Consider the following 19777-nt stretch of genomic DNA (forward strand, 5'->3'; position numbering starts at 1 on the left):
ATAACACAGCATAGAGATCCATTGATCCACAGGGATAGCAGTAATTTATGCAGCTCCGAGGAGACTATGAGAAAATGATGCTGACATCATTCTCCTGCAGCGGCCACTGAGCCATGTATATCACTGCTGTCCGCCATGGAGATCAATGGCTCTCTATGCTGGGCTATATCTTTGGCACTTTTCTCAAGTTTCATTCTGTTTCAAATGAAGCTTGAGAAACTGTGTAGATGAGCTGTTAGTTAAATAGTGTTAAAATAGACAATGAGATTCTAAGTAAGTAACTTTGGCAAGGAGTACACATAGAATTCTAGTACAGATTGAGTATCCCTCAAATTTCCAAAATACGCAATAATCCATTATCCAAAATGCTTCTGGACCAGATCATTTTGGATAAGGGATACTAAACATGTGATAGTACTTGCATACCTGCATTGCTTGTTGGTGTATGTGCAAATTATATATTTATATGTCCAAGCACAAAATGTGTAACTTTCACGGAACCTTGTGCACATATGTTGTTGAGCACCGTCTGACTTAGGGAAATGTACTGTATGTGACTGTAGGAACCACTGTAGCAATCCATATATGTGTTACACCGAAAAAACAATAAAAAAAAATAGTAAACAGAATTTAGATTTGCACATTATTTACTTTAAAATAAGCACTCTAGCAATCAGGACACAATAGCTTAAACATGCGGGATCTGATGTGGATTTGGTTGCAAAGTTTGCTTATATTGCATGGGAAATAGCGCATTTGTTTGAATATACAAAGGCGCAAGCATCCACCGGCCTAATAGTAGGGAAAAAACAAAATCCTAAGCCTGGTACCTGCCTGTTCTGCATTAACCACATAGCAGATTTTTACCAAGTGAGAATACCCCTTTTTTGTCTCTTTGAGTTTGATATGTGTAAAGTGCTGTGGTTCTGCATAGCTGCATATGTTTGTGTTCACTTTCGAATAACGTAATGTCTGCAATAGGCATGGAGTGGGTTAAACATCCAAGGCTGTTGTGTGACCTTGGGAAGCATGTGACTCGGGGGTCCAATAAGGACTCAGGAAAGGGCAGTGTTAGCTGTAATATCAGGGCAGGAAAGGGAGGAGTCTTCCTCTTTTTCCTGAAGGGTTTCCCGCCCTCCCTCCCTTGTGTTATTATGGTTGGGTGGGTGTAAAAGTGCTAAAATAAATCAGCTAACAATTTCTGCCAAACCTAAGTCTCCGAGTCTTTATTTCAGTTTTAGTTTGTAAGTCTTGAAATGTGATGTATATACATGCTAGAGGTCACACACATCAGATGCTAGGATGTTTATGAGTATGCACAGTGGGAAATTGCACAAGGGACACTGTGTACATTGTGACTCTAGATCAGCCCTAAAGTGTTTAACATCAATTATCTGTCACTTTACCTACAAATTGTGGATGCAGCCATGTATGGTGGATTCGAGAAATCATTTTTTTATTATTATTATCATCAGTTATTTATATAGTTCAAACTGTTCCAAAGCGCTTTACAGTCCCTGCCCTAGTGGAGCTTACAATCTATATTTCCTACAAACACACACACTACACACACACACATTCATTCTAGGGTTAATTTTGTTGGAGCCAATTAGCCTCCCAGTATATTTTTGGGATGTGGGGGGAAACCGGAGTACCCAGAGGAAATCCACACAATCACGGGGAGAATATACAAAATCTGCACATGTAGGGCCATGGTGGGAAGCGAACCCATGACCTCAGTGCTGTGAGGCAGTAATGCTAACCTACAGTATACACTGTACGTACTGCCATATTAAAAACTTGTGAAAGTACTGAAATATGGGCTAATTACTGAGATATATGTATGCCCAAGCCACAATGGATTTAAAGCTATGTTTTCTAATAACAGCACTTTGTCTATATCTGACTTAGAAAGCTCTTTCTATCTAATTTTACGTTTGATCAGTTCATTTGTAAAATATCACACTTTTTTGTTCTGTGTAGGTTTTGTATTATGCAAACACATATTCAGGTTATTTCGTCTGTGAGATTGTTGTGCTTAGTTAATTTAGATGTAGTTGAGCTGATAAAAAGGTTCAGTTTCCAGTGCTTTGAAGTAGATTATAAGGACCAATCTCTCTTCCTTTAGTTTCCTATCTTGCATATAAATCTTGCTAGATGGATTGAGAAGGTGCCAGAGGAATGGATTCTTGAAACAAAAAGCTATAGACTTGATTTACCTTGACTGTGTATAGCTATAGCTCACAGTAATGATATTTTCACATAGCATTTTGCATTTTTCAACTGTAATTGAAACTTAAATGCAGGAGGAAATGATGAACGGAGATGTTTTTTGAATTAAGGTACTCAGTTCCTCTACCGCTTTAATAGCCTAATGCATAAATTTGTTAAAGGTGATGTGTTTAGTAAAAGAATTTAAAATTAGCCTGAATCTGTCAGGTTTTTAAGGAATTAAGTGTAGCTAATTGTAACCTAATGTAACAGTCAACTCCAATGCCGTACTCACTTTGTTGACATTAGTAGGTAGAGTTTGGTTCTTTTTGTCGGCAATGTTTTTCATTAGGCAATGGTATGCAAGTGCACTGCTTTGTGATATGGACCATTAATGAGCCAATAAAGATGTTTGTTTCATGACCATCTGTAACAGAGGTCAATTATCATACAAATAGGTTTACCTTTCACTTAAACACCAAGGCTATCTCCAATTATGTAGCCAATGGAAGTCGTAGTTTGGTACAATCATTTTTTTGGTATTGTAACTGAAGCAGTAGGAGAAGTGGCAGTATTCCATAACCAGTCTACTTTGCCTACTGAATTACCTGAAAATAGGAGTCAGTAAAAATTGATCATGAGTTCGAAGTGTAGCAAATGGCGGTGGCCCATGCGCAGGCACCCTGATATTGGCAATACCCCCCACATTGCCAGAAAATCCTGGGTTATTGCACGTTAACACGCAGCAACCCTGGTTGAGGCTCAGCCCGAAAGGAGCCAATTAAAATATCAGGGGTTAGAGACCCGGCATTTCAATCTGGGTAGCGAGCAGTGTTGAACTCGGGTTCCGCCCAGTTTGCGGTGCAGGGTGAACAGGTAACCAGGGTCGATCCAACTTAGGATCTGTTTACAGGATAGGAAGAGCCGGTGATTGGGATGATCTCATCTCCTAGCATTGGCATTACACCTGTGTGCTGTGACATCATCGACCCAGCAATAAACCAGATTCCACCATGAGTCTGAAACGGGTCTTAGCTGAGTCGTCCCCAGCTGAAGGAATGAAAGCGTTATCTTTCCACAAGATAACACATACTACAGTTTAATGATGTCAATGATTTAAAAACATGTATACCTTATATTTTAGGAATTGTATCTTCTGTCTGTGAATCAGCTTTATTAATTAGACAGTAACTCGATACTATTACCTATCTAAATCATACTGGAAAGGGAGGTAGCAGAAATATTTTGCTAATTTGTAGAAAATATAGGATGCCTTTAATCCCAGCCTACTTCATGGAATTGTCAGTAATCTTCATTGGTGCTTGGAAACAGCACTGAGCAGCAGATAACCAACTAATTAATTCATTTTTAAAATAGAATTGCCACCAGCAACTGAATTTAAATACAGAAAGAGTTCACGTTTTGTGCAGGCAAAACATACTTTATGCAAACAGTCAGGCATTATATAGCACAGAAAGATTTGCTTCTATTTTGAAACAAATTCTGTCTATCCCAACACTTATATTAGGCTTGCAGTAAATTGAAAGCACTGTTCATTTTAATACCTTTGGGGATATTTCATAGTGTAGCTTTGTACAAAAACCATGACTAAATGTATATACCAAGTTTATCCTATATATTTGCACCACTTAGTATGTTACAAAATCAATTCAATATATATATATATATATATATATATATATATATATATATTTGTTGCATAAGTAAAGTGTTGTTACATTCTGCTCATTGGTGCGTCTTCTCTATTCCTTTTGCAAGTTTTCCCCGCTGGATCATTGGCACGATCCCAGAGAGAGACTGCACACATGTGGGACTCTGATGTGGACTTATACTTGAAAAACACTAGGACTTTGCGCTGGGTATCTTTTGTTCTATATATATATATATATATATATATATATATATATATATATATATATTATATAGAGGACAGGGGTTTGGCACTCCTTGTAACAGCAAAAACAGCAGCGCCAGTGCCTACACAGAGGATTGGTAGGAGATTTGCGGTGAGGCACTCGTGGCAATTATAATCCAGAACAAAGCTAGCCAACAGGAGATAGCAGCAACGTTTCAATTTATTACTTCAAATTTTCGTCAGGTTACCTGACCAAAACAAGCCGCAGATCCACACCACCTTTTATAGGGATCTTCCAGGAACTGGCGACTAGCTGAAAACTGCCTCAGATTGGTTGAAGGAGGAGTGCTAATTATAGGCTTACCATACTATCCCTTTAAACCAGGGGACACTGAAGAACTAGTGTCCTGCTGGCTGACTTCAAGACAGTATTTTACCTGGCTGTGATCAGCCACAGTATTTGCACAATCCATGAGTTTCAAGATTTAAAGGGATAGCATGATAAGCCTAGCTAAAACAATATAATGTCATTGTTGCTTCTACAACCTATTGGAAGCAAGCTGCTCATTTTCAATGTCCTACCTACTGTAACATCCCTCCTCCTGACTCCCTGCAGTTCTTGTATCCTGTCCCACTGTTGTGTCTGTATGTGTGTGTGTGTGTGTGTGTGTGTGTGTGTGTGTGTGTGTGTGTGTGTGTGTGTGTGTGTGAAAGGCCAGGTGAGACAGGGCACTGATTCTCGAGATTTGTGGCCTATCAAATAATTATTTGGCCCTCTGGTATGTTGGTTTGACATTCTATGACCAGAATATGGAAGGAGCTTGAAACGACATGAAGTCTGGAATGTAGATACACCTTTGTTGGAGAATCTGCAAATTTATATTTTAATCACAATTTAAAAAAACTTAGCACTGTTACTGGTAAATTGAAGGAGAACTTAAGTTACAAAGCAGTGTGATTATTTATAGTACATACAAATGCACAAACCATCCCTGAACAGTTTGTCCAACACATTTTTAATTATAATATTATTCTAGAAGGATATTGTTGCCAAAAAATATTTTCTGCTTATTCATTGAATACAAATGGCACAAGACAATCTCAGTTTCTTTCTTGGCACTCGCTTCTCTATTATGAGAAAAATGAAGGGTAGAACTCTCCCTTGAACTTCCTGTTGTTAGAGACGTATGGTGTCTGTGTGAGCAGATTCTTGTGAGAACATGTTCTGTTTCCCAGTGTTGCTGAGCTAATAAGTTAGTAGCCTTTCCTACTACCAAGCATCCTGCATTCCTTCCACTAAAGCTGAAATGAATGAATGTACAGTTCAGGATTTAGTGACCTATCAACTCCTTAAGTGTAATTAACTAAATCCATTACTAATACAACACTGAATTCACAGGGCCTGGAAATGTACAAAGCACCTGGCTTTTCTGTTACATTTAGTCTTCCTCCATAATATCATTCTGAATTATTTCAGTACTTTTGGAGGGAGAGAGGTACTGCTGTTTTTCTATTGGAATATGATGTAAAATTAGGGACATTCGGGGTATGCAATCTCCTGCCGCTATTTCCAATGTGGGAAATAGCGGCGGCTCCCTATTCAATGCTGTCATTAACGACAGCATTGATGCGGAATCACGGCATAACGGGCACAACTTCAGAAGCTGTTGGGCCCGTACTGCCGATAAAGGCCGTGGATTGTCGTTATCCGGACCGCAGATCGACAATCCACGGCCGTTTTCACAGCCACGCCTCCTTTGTGCCCATCGGCAGGCGGGACATTGAATCACGTCTATTGCTATGCGGTCGATCTGACTGCTCACGGCTGACGGCTGGGATCGACAGCCGTGATCCCACATTGCATACCCCCCATAGTCCTATACCTTGGCATTATCCAAAAGTGAGAAGGCTAACTATATAACAAACATGCATAATATGGCTTACAGTAGTTCTAAGGAAACTTGTGGCCGTTGTAGGGTTTGAGATCATTTGGTCTACAGTATGTTGACCTTTGGTCTACAGCAGTGGTTCTCAAACTGTGGGTCCTGACCCCAAAGTGGGTCCCGACCTTCTCATTGTGGGGTCGCGAATCCATTTTGCTGACCATCAGGTTGATGACTTTTTTCATCTCAGTCAATGATTCAAGGAGTCTGTTATTTTAGACCCCTCCCATCATTTTGTACCTCCACAATGCTGCCATGTTTGTGCTGTCTGCTGACTACACATGTGATATGATGACCTTCTGCAGTAACTTTCTGGGGTCCCGTAATTAATTTTTATTGTCTGATGGGGTCCCGTAATTAATTTTTATTGTCTGATGGGGTCCCAGAGCAAAATAGTTTGAGAACCCCTGGTCTACAGTATGTTAACCCCATGTCGACCTTTTGACTGTCAACCTAGACACTGTCGACCTAATGCTTGCCGACCGAATGACCTGTTGACCTAGACCTATGTCGACATATCCCCATGTCGACCTAATGGTGTTGACCCAATGCTTGTCGACCAACATACTGTAGACCAAATGACCGTTTCCCCATTGTAGAGGGCTCCAACTTGCTAATATGGTCGCACTTTAAAACAGTCTTCTGTTATGCTGGATATTAGCATTTATCTTAGAAACTTTAACTAGAATACTGTTGTATTGACATAAATATAATCATTTTTAAACAAATTACACTATAAACGTAATGAATCAAAAATGGTATTGCACTGGAGAAGAAATTGTAGGAAAACTTTAATTAGTATTAATTGCATAATGCATTTTAGTGAAAACTCCTGGCCCAAACGGATTAGCTATAGGCCGTCAAAAGACCACTCTTGCCAACAATTTTTTGATCATTTGTCATGAAAGATAAATGGGGCAATTTCAATGAAAACTTCTGTAATGTCTGTTTTTTTTGCACAGCCTAATGTAGGTTACACACCAGAACGATTTGGCCTCAAAACACCCGATTTAGATACAATCTCAACCGATTGTATGGAAATTGGGCATGTTTTAGGCCATTTCTTATCCGATTCCTATCCGATGCGCGGCCCCACCGGTCGTTTGGCCATTTCTCAGATCCTACCTGCAGCATGTAGGATTTGGACACGACACCTTCTACTGGGTACGAATTGGGATCGGATTGGGAGCAGAACCTATGCAGATCGTGTGCAGATTGCGCGCTTTAACAGATTGCAAGACAGTCATAGGATCATCTTACGATCTGCTCCCGATCTCAATCATTCTGGTGTGTACCGGGCATTAGCGCCAGTAGAGGTGCAGCCATTGAGAGACCTCATCAGGGTCTCATAGTCATAAACAATCACAAAAAGTTATTGTGAAAGTTACATTTAATGTTTTCACTAATTGCACTAGTTATTAAAGAAGTGGAGAGAATGCTGTAAACTTTAGTTTGTTCTCAATTTGTGCCTGTTTTTCTCTTATAATATACTAAAAATGAAAATATTTGTATTCTAATATGTAACAAATATAAAGTTGTGTATGTTCAGATACAAATCGCCTTAATGAGCTCTGAGTATTTTTATTGTTCTCATAGAGCAGATATGATTAAATATCACTGTCTAATAAGAATATCCATTCACAGAATAAAACATTGGACGTCAATGTTGCCTTATGTGCATTAGTTTATAGTTAGCATCTGTACCCTATAACTACTCCTCTCCTACAATAGAAATTATCTGTAGCAAGGGAATTAGATTACCACTTGCGAAAAATGTTGACTGACCAAACAGATGACTTCCTGGGAATAATTAGTCATTTCCTATATCTGTAGCCCATGACCACAGTCATTATGACTATTAAACTTGTGCTAGTTTGCAAAATCTATTAAAAGTGCAGAAATAGATATTCCAAAATTAGAAGCTTCCCTTTTTTTAATATTTGCTTAATTTAATGTGTTCTCAGTTATTATGATCCAAGCACTTTTTTTTGTAAGTTCCTGTTCTTTTTCCTTCACGTGTAATATGACCAGAACTGCCTATATGGGGTTCTGTAATTCTTTACACAGAGAATGGTAGGATAGCACCCAAGACAATAATGCTCTGTTGTGCTAGAATAAAGCACTGTCTGAGCAATGTGCTACTATTCCACCATATTCTTTAGGAATTTTTGGTTCCTTTAACACTAAGTTTAAACTACATTATAAAGTAAATAAGTACCCTTCTGTTCACCAATCAAAATACTGGCTTTTTTATCACCTCTGGTCCATTATTTCCATAGCCTATGGCAGAGATCATAGGAATAAAAATGGCTACAGTTGCATGGCTGTGCTTCCCTTCAAATATCAGATGGAAACAGAAACCATATTGTATTTGTGAATCTGGCAGTCCAAAAAGCTGTCGATATTCCATAGAAGCCTATGGGCTTCTTATTGCGTCCCACGCCACCCCACTCCGACCCCTGCCACCCCGCAATGACGCACACTGCCCGCCCCTCCTCCTCACCTGTGTGCTGCCCAGACCAGTGACCTCCTCCTCACTAGCCCCTACGTACCCTTCCGGGTGGAGGCGGAGCTGCAGCAGCATCAGCCGGGTAAGGGAGGGAGGGGGAGCTGCCGGGGACCTGCTGGCGTAACTCAAAGGGCAGCTCTTAACATAAGGGCTGTCCATTGCGCTAATTAACGCATATGTTAGTGCATATGCGATAATTATCTATGCGGTAGCCTGCGATGTGTGGCGGAACGGGGTGGCGGATCTTTGTGCATCCCGTTCCCTAGTACGATCGCTTAGAGAATGCCCTAAAATCACCTCATCTGTAGTAGTAGTAGTAGTACGTTTATTTATAAGGCGCCGCAAAGTGTCCGCAGCGCCGTACATAGCAAACAAAAAACAAATTACAAGGTAACGTACAGGGTGTGTTTAAAAATACAGTATAAATAGGGGTAAAGCTGGTAGAACTAAAATCAGCATCAGTTCTGAAGTAGGTGTCAAAATTGTCGAGGAGACTGAAGATGAAGTAGAGGAAGGGAAGAACAGGACAGGAGCACAGGTGAGGTAAAGAGGTAGGGTGAGTACGTGAGGCAGGAGGACCCTACTCATAAGAGTTAACATACTAAAAATAGGTGGGTGGACGAACGAAATACAATAGGATAAGTAGGAACGGAGGGGAACGGAGGCAGGATAGGAGGATCAAAAGAGGTTAGGAGGAGGGATAGGCTAGTCGAAAAAAGTGGGTTTTGAGGGAGCGCTTGAAGGAGGTAAGGGAATCAGAAAGCCTGATGGGTGGCGGGAGGTTGTTCCAGTGCAGGGGGGCAGCGCGAGAGAAGTCTTGGACACGGGAGTGGGAGGAGGTGATTAGGTGAGAGGTCAGTCGGCGGTCAGCGATGGAGCGAAGAGGACGGGAGGGAGTGTGGATAGAGATCAGTGAAGAGAGGTAAGGAGCGGTGGAGGAGGAGAGAGCCTTGTAGGTGGTGAGGAGGAGTTTAAAGAGAACTCGGAAAGGAATGGGGAGCCAGTGAAGAGATAGACAGAGGGGGGAGGCGGAGGTAGAGCGGCGGGAGAGGAAGATGAGCCTAGCAGCAGCGTTAAGAATGGTTTGGAGAGGTGCGAGGCGGGTGAGAGGTAGCCCAGAGAGAAGGATGTTGCAGTAGTCAAGGCGGGAGATGACAAGAGAGTGAATGAGAATTTTGGTCGCGTCAGTGGAGAGGAATGGTCTGATGCCTGAGATCTTGCGTAGGTGAAAGCGGCAAGACTGTGAGAGAGCGCGAATGTGGGGGGTGAAAGAGAGGGAGGAGTCAATGATGACACCGAGGCAGCGCGTTTGGTCGGTGGAGGTGATCTCGGTTTCACCAATGCTGATGGAGATAGTGGGAGAAGAGGGGATGTTCGGGGGATGGAAGATTAGAAGTTCAATAGTCTGGCCCCAATAGTCTGTTAGCAGTTACATGCACATACTTGCAGAAACATTGTGTTAGTCAAATCCATTTATCCCATGTGCATATTTAAATGACCAATTTATGTAACTGTGGGCCAGATTCTCTAAGCTTCAAAAGTGATAAAATGGAGAGTGATAAACAGCCAGCCAATCAGCTCCTACCTGCCATGTCACAGGCTGGGTTTGAAAAATAACAGGCAGGAGCTGATTGGCTGGCTGTTTATCACTCTCCATTTTATCACTTTTGAAGCTTAGAGAATCTGGCCCTTAATATGATAAAGATTGCTCTGTAATTGCGGAGAAATTGTAGACTTGATAAAGTTTGCTTTCCATAAACTTCTGAACTTTTGTTTTATAAAGAAGGTACATTCAGATCTCACTTTCTTTATATTACAAAAAAAAATAGGTATTTACACAGAGTAATGCAAATTCTGCAACATTGAAATGTTAATTTCAACCAGGTCTTTCCCCGTCCTTATAACACTCAAGCTTATTTCTACTGCTTTCATTGCTTTAACAATCTGTCAGTGTGTTATTTGCATACAGGCTGTCAGGTGAATTTTGTTTGCATGTATAATCAATAGACATTGAAAACCTGCTGTCAAGAAATGTTAAAAAGTAAAGTACTAAAATCTAAAAATAGAATGTATCATTTTGTTTTCTTTATCCAGTCATGGTGGTAAGAGTTCCACATTCTGTGATTGCTATGAATGCACTGAACTAAATGAGACACTCTTTTAGCTCTTTGTTCACAGGTATGAAGCAGAGCAGCTGGTAAAATAGTGATTGCTGAACCCTACAGTAAATGTGCTGTTTATTCACAGTGACACATTTCCACATGCTTGATGGTTCAGTGTCTTGTGTCCTCACTAAACTCTATGTTTAAGAGGGTGCTTAGCAATTGCTACTATAGGCAGTGCCTTCCATAAGATTAAAGCCCCATACACACTTATCGTGTCCCCGCTGATGCTGATATTGCATACATGTATGGTTCACTCTAGGATTTTTTTAGGATAGGGTGCTGACCACCAGGCAGGGCACTTTTTAATTTAGGAGGGCACATTTTATATTAGAAATTTATATTAGAAACACTGCACTTGGATTATGCCCATTACACATTGTCTTACGCTGCTATGCTCATTACATATTCTGTCGTAATGACAATTACACATTATGGCACACACTGTAATGCCTCTTACACATTATACCACACACCATAATGCCAATTACACCGTAATACCCATTACACATGATGGCACACACCAAAAGTTCTCAGCGGCATGTCAGATCGGTGGGGGGCAGTGTAAGGGTGCACAGCACCACACACAAAAAGGGAAGGGTGCATTTCGAGGTTTTAAAAATGGGCAGGGTGCAGCACCCTGCAAAAGAAGCTTAGAGGGAATACTAGTACAGACTTGCCGATGCCGGGGATGTCAGGGAGCGACGGTGGGGGGGAACGACGGTCATTTAACGGGGACTCCCTCGTCCGGACATATGGTAACATGACATTTACAATAATCAGTTTTACCTTACACTCCATACACAGTAGCCAATATTTATTTATTTATTTACAGTTTCTTATATAGCGCAGTAGATTCCGTTGCACTTTACAATTGTAGACAGTGATAACACAAACTGGATAACAACAGACATATTTGGAGGTAAGAGGGCCCTGCTGCAAGCTTACAATCTATAGAAATTCTCTATGAGCTATACCATCAGTGTTTCCCTGTCAGCTGCCGAGCAAATTATATTAAGCATACACACTGAACGATATTGGTGAACAATATCGTTCAGTGATGTCACCAGAACCCGCTGAACATGCTGTTCATTGCCTACGCAGCCAAAATCGACCAGCGTTTTCCGCAGACGAGGGTTGCTAGCGATGCGCGAGAGCGTGCATTGTTAACAATATGGAGTATACAAACTAGCTGAGAATGTCACTCATATTACGCACAAGGGCCCTGCTTTTATTTTCTCATCTTGCATGTCTGGGGCTTTAGTTTTGCCTAACTTTCTTCAAAATTCCTGCTACTGTGCCCAGTGTGAAAGGTGTATCACATTGCGTTCTAGTAGGAAGCCGTTGAAATGCAGTGTGTGAACCCAAAAAGGTATATCCTGCCAAAGCGTTCCTGTTCGACTGCATCCTGTTAAAATGCCATATGTGACTTAAGCCTTATTCCATTTTTTTGTAATTCTCCATGTGCTGGAGCCAGAAGAGTACAACTCCGAGAAAGGACCCTGTGGTCCTCCTTGGTGGGAGGAGGGATTAGAGAAAGGACAGCTCTTCCGATAACTTTCCTATTGACTTTTGAGTACAGTACTTCCTGTTTTATGACCCAGGACGGTACTTACATTATATGTTAGTTGAGCGCCCACTAAGCTATTTGCTTAGTTTTACGCATCCCCTCGCGGGGCTCGCTACACTCACCGCACTTTGGGCTCGGTGGCTCGCTGCGCTTGCCACACTATATAGAATCAACTCCTTGCGACATGGATAGTGGGGGTATGAGCGTACTTACTATAGTGGGCGCCCAACTAACATATAAGTACCCCCAGGACTTCTATTGCACATACGGGCCATCTGGCTTGTGCCACTAGAGGGCTATAGATGGCGTTACATTGTCCTGTCTCCTCTCATTAATATTAGGGTGAACATAAAACCAGATCAACAGATCTGACATGAAAACAAGATTATGGAAGCTGTACATCTTATGATCTGCAATATGATTATGTACTGTAGGTGTGTTCTCAGCCTCAAATTGATCATGATCATGAGGAATCTTCATTTTTAGCACTTTATTCTTTACAGTAATTAGTAAGCATTAGTGCTCCTATGTCAGCACAGGCTGAACATAACGTAGTAATATGGCAGATGAGATGGATCTTTGCATTCTATTTACAAGTCAGTGAAGGAAAGGTTAGAGTCGGTTTGGTACGCTCATTTGCCTCCAAAGGCAACACTTTCATAGTTGTGTATGTTTAGATGCTATATATGCCAAATCATAGCTTCCATTTAGGTAGTTATTATGCCCAGAACTGCTGTGGTGTGCGTATGAACAAAGCCCTCTTTGGTTTAAAATCCTGTTGAAGTTTGCATTTTATAGCAGCTGAAAGTGTTATTTCAACATTTTTATTTTGTTCCTCTGCAGCTGACTCTGCTATAAAAGCTATTTACAAGGTAAACAGGTCAGGAGGGGAACAAGTCTCACATTAGTTGACTAATAGTGAAAGGCAGGCTTCAGATGAATCAAAATAATTAGTTTCTTGGCACATACACATTGTTCTCTATTAGGCAGTTCTATTCCTTCAACATCTGTATGTTTTTAGGTAGTGTTTCCCTAAGAGTGATATGTCAAATTTTAATAGCACTAAAAGTAGAAATTATTATATTCTGTTATATATGGTTTGGATAGAATCCATCAGCATTTAGAATACGCAAATGGGTTAAGGCATGGCGCTAGGTTTCCCAATATTCTGTTAGATGGGCAGGAGTATGTACGCAGTATCTGTTACCATGTTCAAAACGTCACTTCTGGCATTACTGTACCTGAGTGCACCCGCTAGATCTTATTTTGTGGGGTAGATGTATAAAGCAGTAATAAGGGAGAAGTGAGCCAGAGGAGAAGTGGTCCCTGGAAACCAATCAGCACTGGAGTAACATCTATAATTTGCATAACATAAATTATACAGGGTAGCTGATTGGACCCCTCAAGTAGGAACTAAGCATGTAAGATGGCAGGCCAGTATAAAAGACTATTAATGACCATAAGGAAAGTACTGGAGGTTCCTAAAAGATGGCATAAGATTTTTTATTAATGGAGGAAAAATAAAGCCAGCAAGTGTTTTCAGAAGGAAATAGGGGGGCAGATGTATTAAGCCTTAACAAGAGATAAATGGTGATAAAGAGAGATAAACGTCCAGCCAATCAGCTCCTTACTGACTTTTTTCAAACACAGCCTGTAACATGGCAGTTAGGATGTGATTGGCTGGACGTTTCTCTCTTTATCACCCTTGCATTTATCGCTTGTTAAGGCTTAATACATCTGCCACAGTGATTCCAGTATTTGGGGTACAGATACATGTGTTTCATGTGATTTTTTCAGTGATGTTATTATACATGTTAGAAAAAGTTGGAAACTATACTTTAGAAACCCCTTTACCATGAATACATCTCGTCATACATGTCACACATCATTTAACCCATGATTGAGAAATTTGCCTGAAAAATGAAATGTCTTTTTTGCACCAGTTTACCTATATAAAAACTCCAGAATACATTATTATTCACTGGGGGTTGTTACCCCACTTATGCTCCTTACAATAACTAATTCCCTACATTTTCACTTGGTCAGCGAGGGTGCACAAAAATACTAATTTAATGTTAAAATGCAAAGTGCCATTAAAAACTGAAGAGACTTGAGTCTTACTTTGTTTACAGAAAAGTAATGGACAAGTTTCGCATTGCTGCAATGTAGTTATTGTTAAACAATTAAACATCATATACTGAATGCCTTCTGAAATAAGCTTGGAGTTACCATAGTTGTCTCAAAAAGATTTATAGTGAAGTTATTCAACCTTTTTCAGGGATGTGGATCTACTAGTCCAAGCAAGGACCATTCCAATAACACAGGTAGTCCCACAACAGCTTGGAATTCATCTATATATAAGGCTGTCTTCATGCCTACCCAGCATCAACGGACAGTGGGGGCCCTGTGAACAAAAACATTCCAAGGGCCTGCAGGCACACTTTTCATAGAAGAGTGGATCTTTCCATGCGTCATGTCAACAAGCGATTGTTTTGCCTTTTCATGGAAATGTACCACGACCCTCGTATAGCCATTTTGTTGACATGTAACTTGAACAGTGTCCAGTAATTCTATCTATACCCTTGATGCAACTAGTTGGACTCTTCTACAAAAATCTGAATCAACTGTAAGACAGCTGTCAGGAGTGGGAGCAGTTAATATTCAACAGGGGGCTTTGTGCACCAGATTCCTTCTGTTGTGACTACAGTGATAGATTGCTTTTCTAATCTGACTACATTGGTGGATGAGTTTTCTAATCTGACTACATTGGTACATGGGTTTTCTAATCTGACTTTAGTGGTAGAAGGGTTTTTGAATCTGACTACATTGGTAGATAGATGGTTTTTCTAATCTGACTATAGTGGTTCAGAAGATGGGTTTTCTAATCTGACTACATTGGTAGGGGTGTCAGAGGACTCACCGGAAGTCATTACCCCAACGTTGGAATCCCGACTGCTAAAGCACGACACACGGGCAGCCCTATTCTCCCTCGTGGGGGTCCACGACCCCCATAGAAGGAGAATAAAATAGGTGGCGAGTGTAGCGAGCCACTGTGCCTACATAGTGGCTAGCCGGCAAGGGGCTCCACTGTCTGAGTCCCAGCAGTCGAGATTCCGACGTCGAGCTAATGACTTTCGGAATACCGACTGTCGGGGTGTTATACCACACCCATTGGTAGATGGATTTTCTAATCTGACTCTAGTGGTGCAGTTGATGGGTTTTCTAATCTGACTACATTGGTGGATGAGTTTTCTAATATGACTATAATGGTAGATGGATTTTCTAATCTGACTACATTGGTAGATGGGTTTTCTAATCTGACTATAGTGGTGCAGTAGATGGGTTTTCTAATACTGTATGGCTACATTGGTAGATGGATTTTCTAATCTGATTACATTGGTAGATGGTTTGTCTAATCTGACTATAGTGGTGCAGTAAATGAGTTTTCTAATCTGACTACATTGGTAGATGGGTTTTCTAATCTGATTACAGTGTTTGATGGGTTTTCTAATAGAATACGGAAGGACCTTTCCTTAAAAATGTTCTACCTCTTCCTCTGTGCTCAACACATGTTTATTTGTCCTTTTGTTAGCGTGACCTAGTTGCTTTTTTGTTTTATTACTTGTTAAATTCCAAAAATGCTTTGGATAAATGTGACCTTGGTTACATTGTGGTTTCATTATGAGACTCTTAAGTCCAATAACACTATAAGGGCTGCTTTGCTGTTATTATAAAGCAGACACCTGCTGACTAGGAAATTAGCATCTTCTTCAGCCTTACAAAACAATTGCTCAGAGAAGGGATAGATCAGGTGGGGCGGGGCGTTGGCTCCATAGGAGGCACATGATGTTTGCATATACTTCCAGTCCGTTGGTTTGCATGGAAATCAGTAACACAATTCCTCTATAAACGACAGCACTGCAGGTTAGGTATTTTCTTCTACCTCATGCCATGATCCTCCTAAATTATTTCTATTGAAACAAATGGTAGTCTGCGCACATCAGGATTCTCATGCAGAGAATAGTCATTTTTGGGCATTTGTTTAATGAAACATTTTATTTCTAGACGGGTGCACAGTGACACTTTAATCATCTCTGACTATGTAAAGGTTCAGTGACAGTGTGAAAGACTATCGAATATATTCTTTAAACCAGAACCACATTGCAGTATGCAAATGTTAGTTGACAGAAGTCTATTTAGCAGCTCAAGCCACATATTATTTTAACTTTTTGGGCAAATAGAGGGTCCGTTATACATGGGAATCAATGCCCCTCCGATCTCGGCTGCATCACAGTGAGTGAACAATGGGGCAGATGTATTAAGCCTTAACAAGAGATAAATGCAAGGGTGATAGTGGGGTAGATTTATTAAGCTTGGTGAAGTGATAAAGTGTCTGGTCTATATCACCGGTCAGTCAACTCCTATCTGTCATTTTTCAAACCAAGCCTGTAACTTCCACATAAAGTAGAAGCCACATTATCACTTCACCAAGCTTAATAAATCTGCCCCAAAGAGAGAGAAACGTCCAGCCAATCAGCTCCTAACTGCCATGTTACAGACTGTGTTTGAAAAAAGTCAGTAAGGAGCTGATTGGCTGGACATTTATCTCTCTTTATCACCCTTGCATTTATCTCTTGTTAAGGCTTAATACATCTGCCCCATTATGTTTCATAGACTGTGACTGGGCTGTAGAATAGTGTTACCTGGTAAGCATTCCATAACACCAGCAGTTTTTTGGACATTTACACAAAAAATAAGATATTTTATGTGAAAATAGCTTTTAGGCAATGCGTCTTGCGATATGCTCTTGCTATAGCTGAAATGCATTCACTTGTACAGCCTTGTGTCAAGAATCCTGTTTGTATGTTATTTCATATTATTCTAGGCATGGCAGAGAAACGTTTCTCTTAACACTCCCTATTTGTTATCTCACCCTGCTGTGACTTTTTTCACATTACAAGTAATGTGAACTTTCTTAGAGTAAGAATACGAATGGCATGTACAGTATGGGTGTTGCCCAACAAAGAGATGTTTTAATTTAATTAGGTTTCTTGCAATAGAAAAGTCCAAAGTTATTCTGGTTGCTAATGGTTACTGCCTGTTCATGCTGTTCTACTAAAGATGTCCTGACAAGCTAGTAATCAGGGTATCATTGTAATTGATTTATTTTTTACCCATTTTGTTTTAATGCTATTAGCTGCTGTCCACTTGCCCCACCTTAGAATATTGCCTTGAGCTCCAGGATAAGGTACACACTACTGAATTTGTGCCGGCAGTCGCAGATTCGGGTAGAGTATATACACTTAGAAATTGTCTGCTCAATATGTTGTCCTGATGTTACACCTGCTCAACCATTTGAATTTGCCCGCCAGCTGTGTTGGTGGTCCCTACAGAAGGACCTGACCAATCAGCGAACTGCCCATACCCACAGCCAGATACTCCAATATATCTGCAGATATATCAGCCATTGGCTTTGTTGCAGAACTGACAGGATGTATCTGTGGATGACGTCGTCACCTGTTCATGGATTTTCTTGAAACCTGGACCTTTAAGGTGTCTTGAAGACTGAGGTTGATTTATTATTTTTATTATTTATAGGACTGAAGCTATTTTTGTTAGTTATATAAGTGTAGAATTCATGTCGGGCTGTTCCAGCCAAGCATCATGCCATGCTTGATTTGAAAAACTCAAATGTGTCTTGCCGTAGTGCCAAGTTCTAGCCTTTCCATTCCACAGCCTAACGCTCCACTCCCTACAGAATGTGGACATATTCACGTATAGACATTAGGAATGTTAAATTCTGCTGTTGACCTATTCAATGTCAAGATTTTACCAATACCCACTTGTCTGCCAACATTGTGGTGTTGACATTATGATTGTTGACATAGTGGGCGGTATTCAATGAGCCTGATTCGCCATGTTTTTATGGCGAATTTGTGCTGTTTGGCGAATTTCTGACTAAAACGGTGAATCACCCTATTCAATGACCACATTGCGAATACATTTCAAGGTTTTTTTCGCCATAATTCACCGAGTAGCAATCGCTATCTTTTTATGGAGAAGTGGAATGTGAACTTTTAAAATAAAGTGTTTTGTTTTTTACATTTGGTGTCAAAAAATCAGGAATTTTATTCTGAGGAGGGGCATGCTATTTTTATTCATGTGCTGTAAGCACATGAATATATATTTAATTTAAAAAAAAATATTATTATTATTATTTTTTTTTTTACACAGCAGCCAGCAGGGGGCGCCGGAGCCGAGCCGCTCATTACATATTCATATATTCACTGCACCCGATCGTTACGATCGTGTGTAGTGAATATACGCTCCCCTGCTGGCACCCCCGGGGGGCAGCCTGTGCTGCCTGGCACCCGGGGAGCCCACCTAACCCCCACAAATGTTCTGAGCTAGGAAGAGAGACTTTCATCTCTCTGCCTGGCACCGTCCTCAGGCTCCCTGCAGCAATCGCCGCAGGAGCTCATATTCGCCTGTCAGGGGCAGCGAGCCCCTGACACGTTGAATACCGGAGCCCGCCGGCTCCGGAACGTGGCGAATGTGCAGCGAATCCTAAAAAGGATTCGCTGCACCTCGCAGGTATTCTCATTGAATACCGCCCAGTGAGTCCATTCCCTCTGACTTTTATAGAAATTGTGGTAATAAGGGTGTCAATATCAATAATAAAGCACTGAAGTCGTGTGGCTTCTTGACTGTGAATAAAACGGAACATTGTTTCTTTTCCTGATATCTTAATGCAGATTTTATCAGCTCATGTTTCTTTGTAGGTCATTAACTACTCTGGTCAATTTAGTATGACAGCAAAACTAATTTTCCAGGCACCACTGATTTCAGTCATTGACATAACTTTGCGCAAAACCGGAGCTCATTGACCTGCTCTTGGAGAACGTGTAGAAATCAGTGCTTGCATCAGTCTATTGGCTCATTCTAGCTCCAGCGCCTCACTGTGCTGGCCTTTTTTATCCAGAGGTCAACGTGCTCATGTAAATCATGAGAAAACACTCGTACCCAAAACCCTTGCTTATTGAAATCTAAAATTGCTACTTATTTCTTTTCAACCGCACATTCTCTTACTCAGGAAATGTGTTTTTTTCTCCACAGAGGAATGTTTATTCTCCGTTAATATGAAGGATACAATATGTTTTTCTAACCTTGTGTTCTTTAGTTAGTGCCAACCAACGGAGGCAGACGTTAGCCTAACTAACACTCCCACTATTGCAATCTTATTAAAGGAATGACTGCTTGCAAAAAAAATTTTTTAACATAATATACCATGATTTTTAATGTTTCTCCTTTACACTATTACTGATTTATGAAAGTGATTTATTCGAATTGTTGTGTAGTACCATAGTCCCGTGGCTTATGATGCAGTGAGCAGAGAGGCTTTTTAATGCCCCTCTTGGTGATATCTACACTGTGCAATCCTCCCCCTACTTTTACCCCCTCTGCCATTGCATGACATTCTGAGAATCTGCTAGACCAGGGGTCCTC

The 19777-nt window shown here is 40.7% G+C and overlaps 1 protein-coding gene across 1 annotated transcript in view; it reads left to right on the top strand.

Annotated features, from left to right (window-relative positions):
- The window catches only part of CDH2 (cadherin 2), a 259251-nt gene that overhangs the window by 30943 nt on the left and 208531 nt on the right, over positions 1-19777 (top strand). The window lies entirely within an intron of this gene.

The sequence above is a fragment of the Crinia signifera genome, chromosome 5 (genome assembly GCF_055691185.1).
Source record: "Crinia signifera chromosome 5, ASM5569118v1, whole genome shotgun sequence".
Lineage (NCBI taxonomy): Eukaryota > Metazoa > Chordata > Amphibia > Anura > Myobatrachidae > Crinia > Crinia signifera.